The 12,257-nt window shown below is 43.5% G+C and overlaps 1 protein-coding gene across 1 annotated transcript in view; it reads right to left on the bottom strand.

Annotated features, from left to right (window-relative positions):
• Positions 1 to 11,856, bottom strand: part of TANC1 (tetratricopeptide repeat, ankyrin repeat and coiled-coil containing 1) — a 238,137-nt gene extending 226,281 nt beyond the window's left edge. Inside the window, exon 1 of the mRNA XM_040476354.1 lies at positions 11,755 to 11,856. The gene's annotated coding sequence lies outside the window, so the exon portion shown is untranslated. The remainder of the gene's footprint in view (positions 1 to 11,754) is intronic.
• Positions 11,857 to 12,257: the final 401 nt, after the last annotated feature.

Below are 12,257 nucleotides of genomic sequence, written 5' to 3'. Positions count from 1 at the left end.
TTACCCTGAGAGTGTCCTTAGATTTATGGCTGTACCTGAAATTAGCATAAGCATTTGTCAGAATGATATTGTTAAGATTTATCCAACAGAAGTAGAATTAATGCATGTTCTTAATTAATGTGCTTAGAATAAATTTTTATAGAATAGTGTTTTACAATTACAACTCAGATACCTTGTCATTCTGAATAAAATCCAAACATCAAAATGTTTAACACTCAAGCCATTTTAACCAATAGGCGCATGGTTTATAATCTTAAGATACACTGAAAACTTATATCCATTTAACCAGACCAACTATTCAGAATACCACCACGTTTCCAACCACAACTGGAATAAATTAAATTTGCATCCACTTGTTATACTAATAAAATTAATTTCCAAACAAACTCTAAGCCATTTTATATATATATATGTATGTGTACATATATATATATATATATATGACCTACTTATGAATTGCTAAATTAAAATGCCTGTTCTCAAATCATAGGGAGGAGAAAAGCATAGTTTAGGACCTGTTCTTGCCCAAAATATTTAACCTAAATTTAAACCATGCCTTGAAATCTAACCTCGAATTTATAAGAAATACAGAGGGCAAAGGACAAGGTACACAACACCACAAGGAAACAAATTCAGATATAGGACGTCCTACAAGTTATCTTCTAAAAGTCAGGAGGGAGAGGGAGGGGGTAGTGAAATAGCATTTTTCTACATTTAAAAAGTCTAAAGGTGGGGGCACCTAGATGGCTCAGCTGGTTAGCGCCCAACTCTTGGTTTCAGTTCAGGTCATGATCTTACGTTCATGAGATCCAGCTCTACATTGGGCTGCACACTGACAGCACGGAGCCTGCTTGGGATTCTCTGCCCAAGGATTTCCTGCTCCTATGATTGTGCTTGCTCTCTCTCTCTCTCTCTCTCTCTCTCTCAAAATAAAAATAAATAAACTTAAAAAAAAAAAAAAAAAAGACCAACAGGCCAAATCAACAAAAACACACAGTGCTATATGTAAACTTTATCTGGCTCTTGATTTCAGCTCAGGTCACGATCTCACGATTCATGGGTTCCAGCCCCACACTGAGCTCTGCACTGATGGTGTGGAGTCTACTCTGGATTCTCTCTCCCTCTCTCTGTGCTCCTCCCCCGCTCACTCTTGCTTTCTCTCAAAATAAATACACTTAAAAAAAAACTGACACTAAGAAATCACTGTTAATTTTATGAAAAGTGATAACAAGGTGGTGGGTTGTTTTTTTTTTAAGTCCTTAGTTAGAAATGCATACCAAAGTTTGTCAGGTGAAATTAAATGATGTCTGGGATTTGGTTTAAAGCTATTTGACCATATCAAACAACCCAAAATTGTTCTCTGGCAAAGATGCTTTGCAAAAAAAGTTTCTACAACTCAATGCATTTGGGAAATGCTTAAAACTCTGGTTCCCTCCAAGGAGATTTACAATAAATATTAAAAATAATGGTGCTCAAAAGTCCTGCAGCTAAAAAGAAAATTACCAAGGCCCTTGGTAGCTCAGTCAATTAACCATCAGACTCTTGATTTTGGCTCAGGTCATGATCTCAGAGTTGGTGAGATCGAGCCCCACTGTGGCCTCTGCACTGATAGCATGAAGCCTGCCTGGGATTCTCTTTCTCCCTCTCTCTCCGCCCCTCCTCCGCTCGAGTTTTCTCTCTCTCTCTCTCTCTCTCTCTCTCTCAAATGAGTAAATAAATGTTAGGGGAAAAAAACAAAAATACCTATTTTACTTTGGTTAACCCCAATCTTCCCACTTATTTGAACACAGAACCTTTTTTCAGTGCATAACATCTACTAATTTCCTAAGAATTGCATTTTCCTTGGACACTCCTTTGGGAATTGCTGCTTTATCTAGCTAAATCACTCTGCGGTAAGGCTCTCTTAAGTCACATGCATGTTCTAAGAACCCTGAATAATTAAAAAACTCACATACTCCAATAATAAAATAATAATAGTAAATAAATAATAAATAATTCACAATTTTATTTGCAACTTAAAAGCCTCTCGCTTTCTCTGTCTTTTGCATCCATAAATAAGTACATGTGGACTCTTTAAGTTAGCATGTTTTCATTTCTAAATCAAACTCTGATTTTTTTAGCGTTTATTTATTTTTGAGAGGGAGGGAGAGCGAGAGAAAATGTGAGTAGGGGAGGAGCAGAGAGAGGAGGAGACAGAGGATACAAAGCAGGCTTTACATTGACAGCAGAAAGCCCAATGTAGGGCTCAAATTCACAAACCGTGAGATTATGACCTGAGCCAAAGTCTGACACTTAACCTACTGAGCCACCAAGTTGCCCCTAAATCAAACTCTTTCTACAATACAAAATTGCCACTAAAAATTTCCCTCAAGTGGAGTTAAATTTTACTTATTCAAATCTATTTCCTTTTGAAATCTACAACAGAAGAGATTTCAAATTCATAAGTTGTCAAACCACACCTAGTTTTTTTCACTTTCAAAATGTCCCTGATATATTTCTTTTTTTCTTTTAAGTTTTTATTATTTATTTTGAGTGAGTGAGAGTGCATGGTGGGGGAGGGGCAGAAAGAGAGAGAAAGAGAGAGAGAGAGAGAGAGAGAGAGAGAGAGAGAGAGAGAATCCCAACCAGGCTTCTTGCTGTCAGCACAGAGCCCAACATGGGGCTCGATCTCATAAACATGAGATCATGACATGAGCCAAAATCAAGAGTCAGCCACTTAAGCAACTGAGCCACCAAGGTGTCCCTGCCCTGAGATATTTCAAAGGCTCCTCAAACCCTCTCCAATGACTCCTCAAAATAAGTTAGTGGTTTCACAGTAACAAAACACAAACCAAACCAAAACCAAACAAAACAAAACCTGAAATCAAAACTCTCTGACAGTCTTTCAGGTAGTTCCTAAGGGCTTCTAACAATTTACCTCAAAGTCCCCCAGATTCCCATCTTTCTGCACCAGACGTGGTCCCATTCTTATAAATGATCTTTTGAGTACTTGAACAACTAGATCCCTAGACAGATTCACCTTACCACAAATTCTATCTACTCCACGGCCAAAAGTTTAAAAGCAAGCTTTCAACTAATATCTGCAGTTCATTTAAGAAAAAAACGTGTCCCATTCCATTTAAGAGCCTCCACACTTAAAAAGTCTTTGGAAGTACACTTAAAAGAAGACAAAAATTGCTAACACAGAAATCTGAGCTAGAAGTCACTGCTATAAGGAAACAATAAAATTTGATGTATCCCTTGCATCTAGGAGGCAATTTACAATGTTCAAAAGCCTTTCATACGCATTCTGTCATTTGACCCTCAAAACCCTGGAGAGATGTCTGTTTTCCATCATGATAGCATATATCTAACATGGCTCAACTTGAAAGCCGACAACTTGTCAACCTTCAATTATCCTTACCACAGAGAGAATAACGGCATATGCAATCTGACTCAGCTGAACCACGGAGAGGCCATCACCTCCAGCTTCTCAAAGGGGACACTCAGGCCAAATCCTACTGTGGGAGTTCCCCCATGATTTTGTTTGGTGCTATTGCAGACAGCTAACTGTCCACAGGCATTTAGGTTGTCACACAACCCACGCTCCAGGCCTTGTCTTTACTCCACAGGAGAGCGGACTTTCCTTTGAACTGACTGCACCTGCCTAGGATTGTCCAGGGAGGTTTCTACAGCATCAGCCCACCAACCTCCCCATTTTTACCCATGTCAGTGTTTCCACATGAAAGAAGAACAATGTTTAACTGTGCACAACACATGAGAGGGCAGACAAAAAACCTCTGAAATAAAAATGTCCTGGGTTTGGACCCTGGATCCTCCTGTCTTGGCCATGTGCATTCCTTACCCTCAGATACCTTACATGTATATGGAGCACTCAACCTCCTAAGCCTGTTGAGAAGTGGAGGAGAGAGAAGCTACCCACAGTAACTGGGTTCTCCACCTGCCTCCCTTTTCTCCCCGGAAAGGGAAACAAGCAATTTAAAAAGCTGACTCAGGCAAGACACGACTCCAACCATCAAGAAGCTATAACCCATAGGCAAAGTAAGCAGGCCAACAACTTAATAATAAAAGGCAAAAAGAAAAAAAAACAAAACATTGTAGTTGTTCAAGTAATGTGCTGGGGACTAAATAGAAGCAACCATGTAAATGCAGAAGGGGGAGATCAGAAAAATATTAATAAGGAAGCAGTATTTACTTGAGCTAGTTCTTGAAGGACAATGAAAATGTAGTGGGGGGAGGGGGGGAGAACAGTCTCCCCAGAGGCAAAATTTATAGAAAGTATATGACAGTTATGGAATGGGCCCCTAGCTGACGTGTCATTTGCAGAGACACAGAGAAGACAACTGGGTCTGGAAAAGAAAGTTATGAGCCAGATGATGGAGAATCTTGAAAGCTATGAATAAAAAGGGAACAGCCATGTCTCTCACCTGACCTTGAATGGGTTGTGCCTTCAGCTACAAGTAACAAAAATTACATAACTACAAGTGGCACGAAAACATGGTCTCAAAACTTTTTGGATCATGCAGCCCTAAAAGTAAAAAAAATTTAAACATGTACCCCCCCACATGTTATAAGTTGCATGTAATTTATGCATAATTAAAACACTAGACTTATGAATTACAGGTGTATGTAGTATGTACATTATAAAACATCTACTAAAAACTTTTTAAATGATGAGAATGATTCAAATAGCATTTGCAAGTTTATTTTTATTAATACAAATTCATATACAATTTTTGTACCAATTTACTAATCTGATTTAAAAGTCATTTCCAGGGCGCTTGAGTGGCTCAGTCAGTTAAGCATTGGACTCTTGATTTTGGCTCAGGTCATGATCTCACCATGAGTTCAAGCCCAGCATCAGAGCCTGCTTGGGATTCTTTCTTCCTCCCTCCCTCTCTCTACCTCTGCCCCTTCACCACTCCATCTGTCTCTCAAAAATAAATAAGTAAACTTTAAAAGTCATTTTTTAATCTCATTATAAGACATTTTCTTGTTCCTATAGCCTCAGATCATTATCATTAAACTTTCTTTGCAAGAATCTTTTTAAGCCACTTGCCCATTCTGTGGGAGTCGATTTACTTAAAAATAGATAATATAATCCATAAACCCCTTTACACAGATAAAGTACACCAAAGGCAAGAATGAAAGTACCACTGGCAATTCCACCAGTTTGTAAAATGCCAACTCGTCCCTCATGTAACCTAAGTAACAGGAGACTTTCAGATATGGCAAACAGTGTCAATCCATCTATTAAATATTAGTAAAGCTTTTTCTTTTCTGGATAAAGTTCTAATATTTTCTTCCTTTCCATACTGGATGATCTAGCACACTCTACTTGGAGATAAGTGCCTCAAACAATAACAATAATAAAAAATAATGCTCACATAAGAAGTTCTGAGTCACAGTGGTTTTAGGGTTAGTGAATTCAGCAGCTGAAAAAGGTCACTGTGTTCTTAGGCACCATCTATCCTTGAACTCTGTGATCCTCACAGTATCAACCTGTTCTATTTTGCTGACCACCTTTGGTTCCTAATATGGTGGTACCCAAAAGGTGTCACATAAGTATTCATTAACCAGTCACTGGCAACAGGTATATTACTAAAGTTGACTTGACTTAAATCAAGATTCACTCCCTCAGGCAAAGGACACACCCAACTTACCTTGAAGTGAATGGCCAATGGAAAACTAATCAAAAGCAAGATTATGATACCAAGTAATGTGGAAATTATTATAGCAGTGGCCCTTGCAAAGAATCATGTAACCACCAGGGCATGAGTGAGCCTAGGCCCAGGCGGAAAAACCACCCAGCTGAGCCCAGCTCCAACTTCTGAATCCCAACCAACTAAACAGTAGTTGGTTTAAACTATAGGAAGGAAAGGAGACCAGGATGGGGAGTGCTGTGGTTTAGCCATCCCTGGTATAACACTCTGCATGCAGGATAATGGGGGGAAGAAAAAACTATACTGTTTCATTGCCACAGATTTTTTTAAATTCAAACATCTAGTTCAGTGTAAGCAAGCACTCGATAAACATTAATAATTGATGTTACTCACCCCCAAGTAATTTAGAATAAAGCATGGCAAAGAGAGGGGAGTATAATGGGATACATGATAATAATAACCAATTCCCGACTTTTTTGCAGTAATTCACTATCCTGTTACACGAGTGCCTGTATATGCAGCAATTCAAATCTCCACAGAATGTGGAAAAGTCTCAGACTGTGGAGTGTATATCACAGGAGCATTAAAAATGTTCTTACCCTCTGACACATTGGTATGTTGTTATGACCAGCAATACCACTTTTGGAAACATATCCTACATTAAACAGCTAGCTCTTTTTGTTTAGCCGGTTCCCTCCCTCTTCCATTAACAATAACCTCCTTCTTTGTGGGACACTTTGTCTCCCCACAGTCCCATCTTGTGGGTCTAAATGGAGACTGCCGACCGTAACTCTCCTTTGGCTGGCATCAGGCCAATCTGAGTTCTCTCCAGGGTTTTCCCAAATTGGAACTAAGAGCAAAGAGTCAGTTTCTTGATGATGGGAGGTTCTGAAGCTACCAGCAGCCAGGTGCCCCTATGTGGGGCAGTGTGCTGGACCCTATAATTTAATGAGTAAATCAGATCTGAGCCAAAGGGCTCTTAATGCCTAAGAGGTATTTCTTTTCAACACACCTAAATGTCCAAATGGACTGGCTAAATAAATTATGGTAATGTAGGTAATGGATTTACCAAATAGCCATTAAAACAGTGCCAAAGAATTTACTGATATGACAGGGGGAAAAAAGCACATTATACAAGTATATACTGTACTCTAAACTGTGCAGATATATGCACCCTTGTATGTCAAATCTTTTTCACATCTCTTCAAAAGCACATGTAATAAAGGACCCTGTTTGCATGAGTAGGTATGCATGAAAAGAATATAACCAAGTGTTTCTTAGAGACTGCCCTACCCCCACCTGGACTTACAGAGGTAATAAGCCACTGTTCATGATAGGCAAGTAACCCTCGGTGTACTGGGGTGGGGCAGGAAAGGTGGTGAGTCACTGTGGCTCTGGGCTATACAACTGAACATACTGGGTTCAGATCTACATACAACTGTGGCCAGAAGATTTTTACTAATGAATTCCTTCACAGTAGTGGCAAATATCTGTGCTAAAATCCAGGGACCATGCCATCCTTCTACAACACTCTTTTAGTCCTTGACATTCTTGCCTATGGGACTCTTCTTTCCAGAATATTCTTCTTGATTACACACACCTGCCAGAGCCCTTAAAGACAACGTCTACTGTAGAAGAGCAAACCCCATCAATAGCACAGCCTAGCCAAACCAGAACCCCTTTCACTCTCCACAAGATATTTCCTGATAGCCTTCTTTATCAAAAGTCCTCCCCTATCATTCAAAACCCAGTCTCCTGATAATAAAAAACCAGAAGCTATTCTTCTGCTTTGCTGCTCTTGTCCCCTTCTAGTACACTGATAACAAAGTCTCCCAACTTCACTAGCAAATACGGGTTCATAATGCTCTCTCTGCTCACACACACAGAAATGGCAGCCTTTACAGTCAGGCAATCGATACTTATTGGTACACACTCTTTTTTGAGGTTTAAACCCCACTGCTTAACTTTCTGAAGAGGCAGTCTTCGGAGAATAAGTTTAAAAAGCTAAAGATGGACAGGCTGCTCACACATAAAAGAGCCTATAGCTTAGCACATAATTTTATTTTAGAACCTTTTAAAGAAAATCCATACCAGCTTCCAGATGAGTGTCAAGTTGCACTCAGTGCTCTTAAACAGGCAAGCAAGACACAGTACAAACATTTAGAGTCACGGTGAAAATGGGTCACCTGCATCCTACTACTTACTTCTTTACCATTAAACCAACAGCATAAGGGAAGAATTTACGTAGCACAAAAAGAGCTGCAAAATTAGACTTATCCAGACATCAGTAGAAAGAGCCCAAAAACGATGACACCAAAAAAGGGACATTTATATCCAGGCTATATTATTCCGCTGAGAGATACCAAGATGAAAAGCAAATGATACGTTCATTTCTTATTTTAAAAAAAGACATGCAGATTTGAGGATTGACTTCCTTAAGAATGCTGTCTGGGTTACTAGTCTGGATTATAAATCACACTAGGCCCTGAAGCCTACTTAATAAAAGAAAAGTTGAAAATAAACAAATGATTAATTTGAGGTATGTGAATTTCTGAAACTCTCTTGGGGAGAAAGTTTTATTACCATTATTACTGGTCTGTTTTTACTCTCTGACATCAAAGCATAGATGTTAACCCTGGAGTTCTGAAACCAGAATAACCTATAAATGAAATACTGTGAGAAACTGCCACATATTAACATTAGTCTGTTTGTCAAGTTTTGGCCAATTCTCAGGTGTCTCCCTAAACAAAAAGGGTGGAGAGGAGGGGGAGAATCCAAGAACCTAGGTTCAAGTTCAACTCCACCGTTTGTAGATGACATCTAGCAAACTGATCTAACTTGCTCAGCCTCAATTTCCTAACTTGAGAATTAAGGGTTAAAATTATTTAAGTAAAGCCCTTTGTAAATCCCAAAATGCTGTGCTAATATTACAGCACAGGTTCCAGAATGCCTATATTTCTCAAACTCTTGGAAAACTTTAGGGCTGAAAGATAATCCCATTTTAGAAATGATAATGATGAGAAAATCAAGGCCCAGGAAGGTGTTAGAGCCTTGTACAAAAACACTTTTGTAAACTGGTTGGGAGGAGGTTCTAATTTTCCTCCACTGAAAAACACATTTAAAAGACAATCAAACAGGGGTGCGTGGGTGGCTCAGTCAGTTAAATGTCCAACTCTTGATAGCAGCTCAGTCATGGTCTCCCAGTTCATGAGTTCAAGCCCTGCATCAGGTTCCGACTGACAGTGCGGAGCCTGCTTAGGATTCTCTCTCTCCTCTCTCTCTGCTCCTCCCCTGTCTCTTTCTCAAAATAAATAAACTTAAAGATTTTTTTAACAAAATCTCTCCCAGCAACACACACACACACACACACACACACACACACACACACACACACACCCTCTGCTTCATTTTGCAGTAAACTTTACTCCTATAACAAGTTAAACTAAACTTTCCATCAGAAAGATAAAAATAAAGCCATTTCTCTTACTGTGAGGCTCACAGACAACTTTCACCCCAACCTAGACAAAACCTTTACATTTGGGTTAGAAATGGCTAGAAGAAACATTGACATAACATTATAACCTCCAGCTAAGCTGACAGGCATCATTATAATATGGATTATAGTTATACCAGGCCAGAGATACTGGTTTTAATGTTCCCTGGGAGATAAAGAATTAATCAGCAACTCTGAAGGGGCTGTTGCCTAAAAAAGAACAATTTAATGGAGACAATTTCATTGTCTTTAAAATTGTGCCCTCAATCACCCAGTATCAAAAACCCACTATGGCACCAAATAAATTGAGTGTGGTGAAAGAGACAAAATGTTCTTTTTTCTACAGGCTCTTATGGGAAGCAGAAAAGGGCTGACTATGAATCAGTTATGCTTTAGTTCCACGATGGACATAAATTATGATGATTTGGGCGTTCTGGTGGTTAAACCAGGAAAGCAGGAAAAACAGTGCTTCCAAGTCCCAGCAAAAGTTAACTTTGTGGCATCACAGCTGAAAGCCAGGGTCATGAAAAAGTAACCTTACATTTATTTCTGGACTTTCCTGCCCCACTAAAATGGATGACACTATTTCCCATCCCTTATTGTCAAATCACAACAGTCCGGAAGCCTGGACCAAGTTCACTTGGCAGGTAACAGGAGCAAGGCTAGGAGGAAGTCCTGAAGGATGTCAGATACCACATTTCCTTTACTGCTGCATACTTTTCATCTCAGTACCACCAGGATATATTTACCATGAGTTCTGACTAACACCCACCAAACATTCTGGCTGACAAACTCTGCAGAAGCTGGCATTGTCTCAAGAAGGTCCCTCCTGAGATCCTTAAGTAGATTAGATGAGTAAAACATTCAGACTACTACTATAATGACCATCTCTCAGTCACTCATAAATTCTCTCATTCCCAGCAATCAAGAAGCAGCTGTTAAAATCCAGGAATCTTCCTAGTAGCAGATCTAAAATACCTCCAAGCTGGCCAGTGGAGCTTCACAACTGCTGCTTCTCCTTCCCCTCCCCCATCCCGGAGTGCCAGCCTGGCAGAAGTAAAGATGACCCAGGAAGGAAAAAACAAACAAACAAACAAAAAACCAGAGTAACGGATCTGGTGAAAGCAGAGATGCAGACTCCCCTCATTTTCACTACAGAGAAATACCAACTTTCTGTACCAACTAACCAGGTTTCCCCTTTCCTCTCCCGTCCCCACCCCCTCCAAACACATCAACTTCTGCAGTCTGGTGGTCTGGTATTTCCAGAGTTAGTGAACTCAGCAGTCCTAAACCCTTTCTCAAAGATTCTGGACAAGGCACTTCCTTTCCGTGCCAGAGTTCGAGGCCCATCCACGGTTAGATTCAGCTTGCCTTTACCTTGCAACCTGCCCAGACGGCGCTGCTCCTAGGGTCAAGTTCAAGATGAAGGTGCCCTTCCACCTCCCCTAGTTGACTCTAGCGGGGACAGCGCGACCGTTACGAGTCACCGGAGGCACAATGATCTAGGGCTGTCAAGAGTGGGCTGGAGGGGAAGACTGTGGCCGAGCCCAGCGTCCTCTCAACTCCTGGCCACGGCGCGGTATTTCTATCCGGGGACCGCCGCATTTCTTCCCCGAGCCTTACACAATAAGTTTTGAGACTGCCGATCCTGAGACCTTTCTGTCTGCAAATACGCCACACAATGCCTAGGGCTTCCTTCCTCGCCAGCCGTTCCGGAAAGCTGCCGCGCCAAAGCGGGGAGCCCCCCAAACTCCCAGCGCTGAGCGCCCGCACCCCCGAAAGTCTTCCAGTAAGACGCGAGCCTTGCCGTAAGTCCCCCCAAAAGTGACCACTCTCCACTATCCAAGAACCGGGGGATTCACAATCCTGATACAATCATCGTCTTTTTCAGCTCCCCCTCAATGTCTAATCTTACCCTCCCCCACACACACACAAAAAAGAACGTGGATATGCTAATCGCGGTGTTTTGGAAAGGAAGCAATGGACTTTTAGCCCAGACTGGGGCAATACCACAGCACCCCCTCACACACACTCCGCTCTCCGGCTTAAGTTCACCCGGCAACTTCGCGACTCGCGCTCCCCTACACTCCGGGGGGCGCCCTGGACCCCGCGGTGCCAGGCGCGCTTCTCCTCCGCCTCCCCTGCCCCAGGTACCAGGCGCAGCCCAAGCCCTTGCCAAGCCCGCGGGCTACAGAGGAGGCGGGAAAGGGGGCGAGGAGGCGCGCCGGGCGGGGGTGGTCCCGAAACTCTAGCGTGCTGCCGCGCGTTCCCGCTTGCCCCCGCACCTCAGTCCTGCCGGGGACTACTCGGTCCGGCACGGAGGGGACCACGAAGGGAAGGCGCCGACTTTCCCGAACCGGCAGGACCAAGGCCCGGGGCGCCCAACATGTCCAAGCCTATCCCCGGAAAGCTCCCGGGTGTGCCCAGCCAGAGAGGGGGTGGGGAAGAGAGGCTCCAGAAACTTTCCCACATGCTTTTCAACTCTCCCCATCTCCCTCTCCTCCTCCGCGGGACCCTCTCCTCCCCTCAGCACCGCAGCAGCTGGCGGTGCCCGGGACGCAGGGAGTCCGGCGGCGGCGCCAGGGCGGCGGGAGTTACCTGCCGGGAAAGTTTCCAGCTCCTCGGCGCGGTTCCCTACCCCAGGGCCGGGCCTCGGGGCGCGGCCAGCTCGGCGGTCCGCGGCTACCTCTCCTCCGGCTCCCGACGCGGCCAATGCTCCCGCAGCTGCCACAGCGAAGGCTGCGTTCTGGCCCGTCCCCCCGCCTCGCGCGGCCCACACCCGGGCCTCATTGGCAGCGCGAATCCCCGCCCTTGCGCGTGTTCCCGAAGGCACCTTCCTCTCGCGCGCCCGCCCGGGCCGCGCCTCCCGCGCCCCTCCCCGCCCCGGGCTGCGGCGGCTCCCGGGACCCGCTGGGGCGCAGCGCGCGAACTTTCCGCCGGGCGCGGGCGCAGCGCCTTCCGCCCCACCTCTCCGGGTCCGGTCTCCAGCGCCCCGCCAGGGGGCTAGTCTCCTGAGGCTGCGCCTGGGGCCCTCTGGGCCTGGATCAAGATGAGTAGTCGTTTTCAACTTCTTTAAAATCAGTGACAAGGCGTCCCCCTCC

Source organism: Herpailurus yagouaroundi, unplaced genomic scaffold (genome assembly GCF_014898765.1).
Source record: "Herpailurus yagouaroundi ecotype Mexico unplaced genomic scaffold, PumYag 140, whole genome shotgun sequence".
In the NCBI taxonomy this organism is placed as follows: domain Eukaryota; kingdom Metazoa; phylum Chordata; class Mammalia; order Carnivora; family Felidae; genus Herpailurus; species Herpailurus yagouaroundi.
The sequence above is the reverse complement of the archived record's forward strand: the minus strand, read 5'-3'. Positions and strand labels throughout refer to the sequence as shown.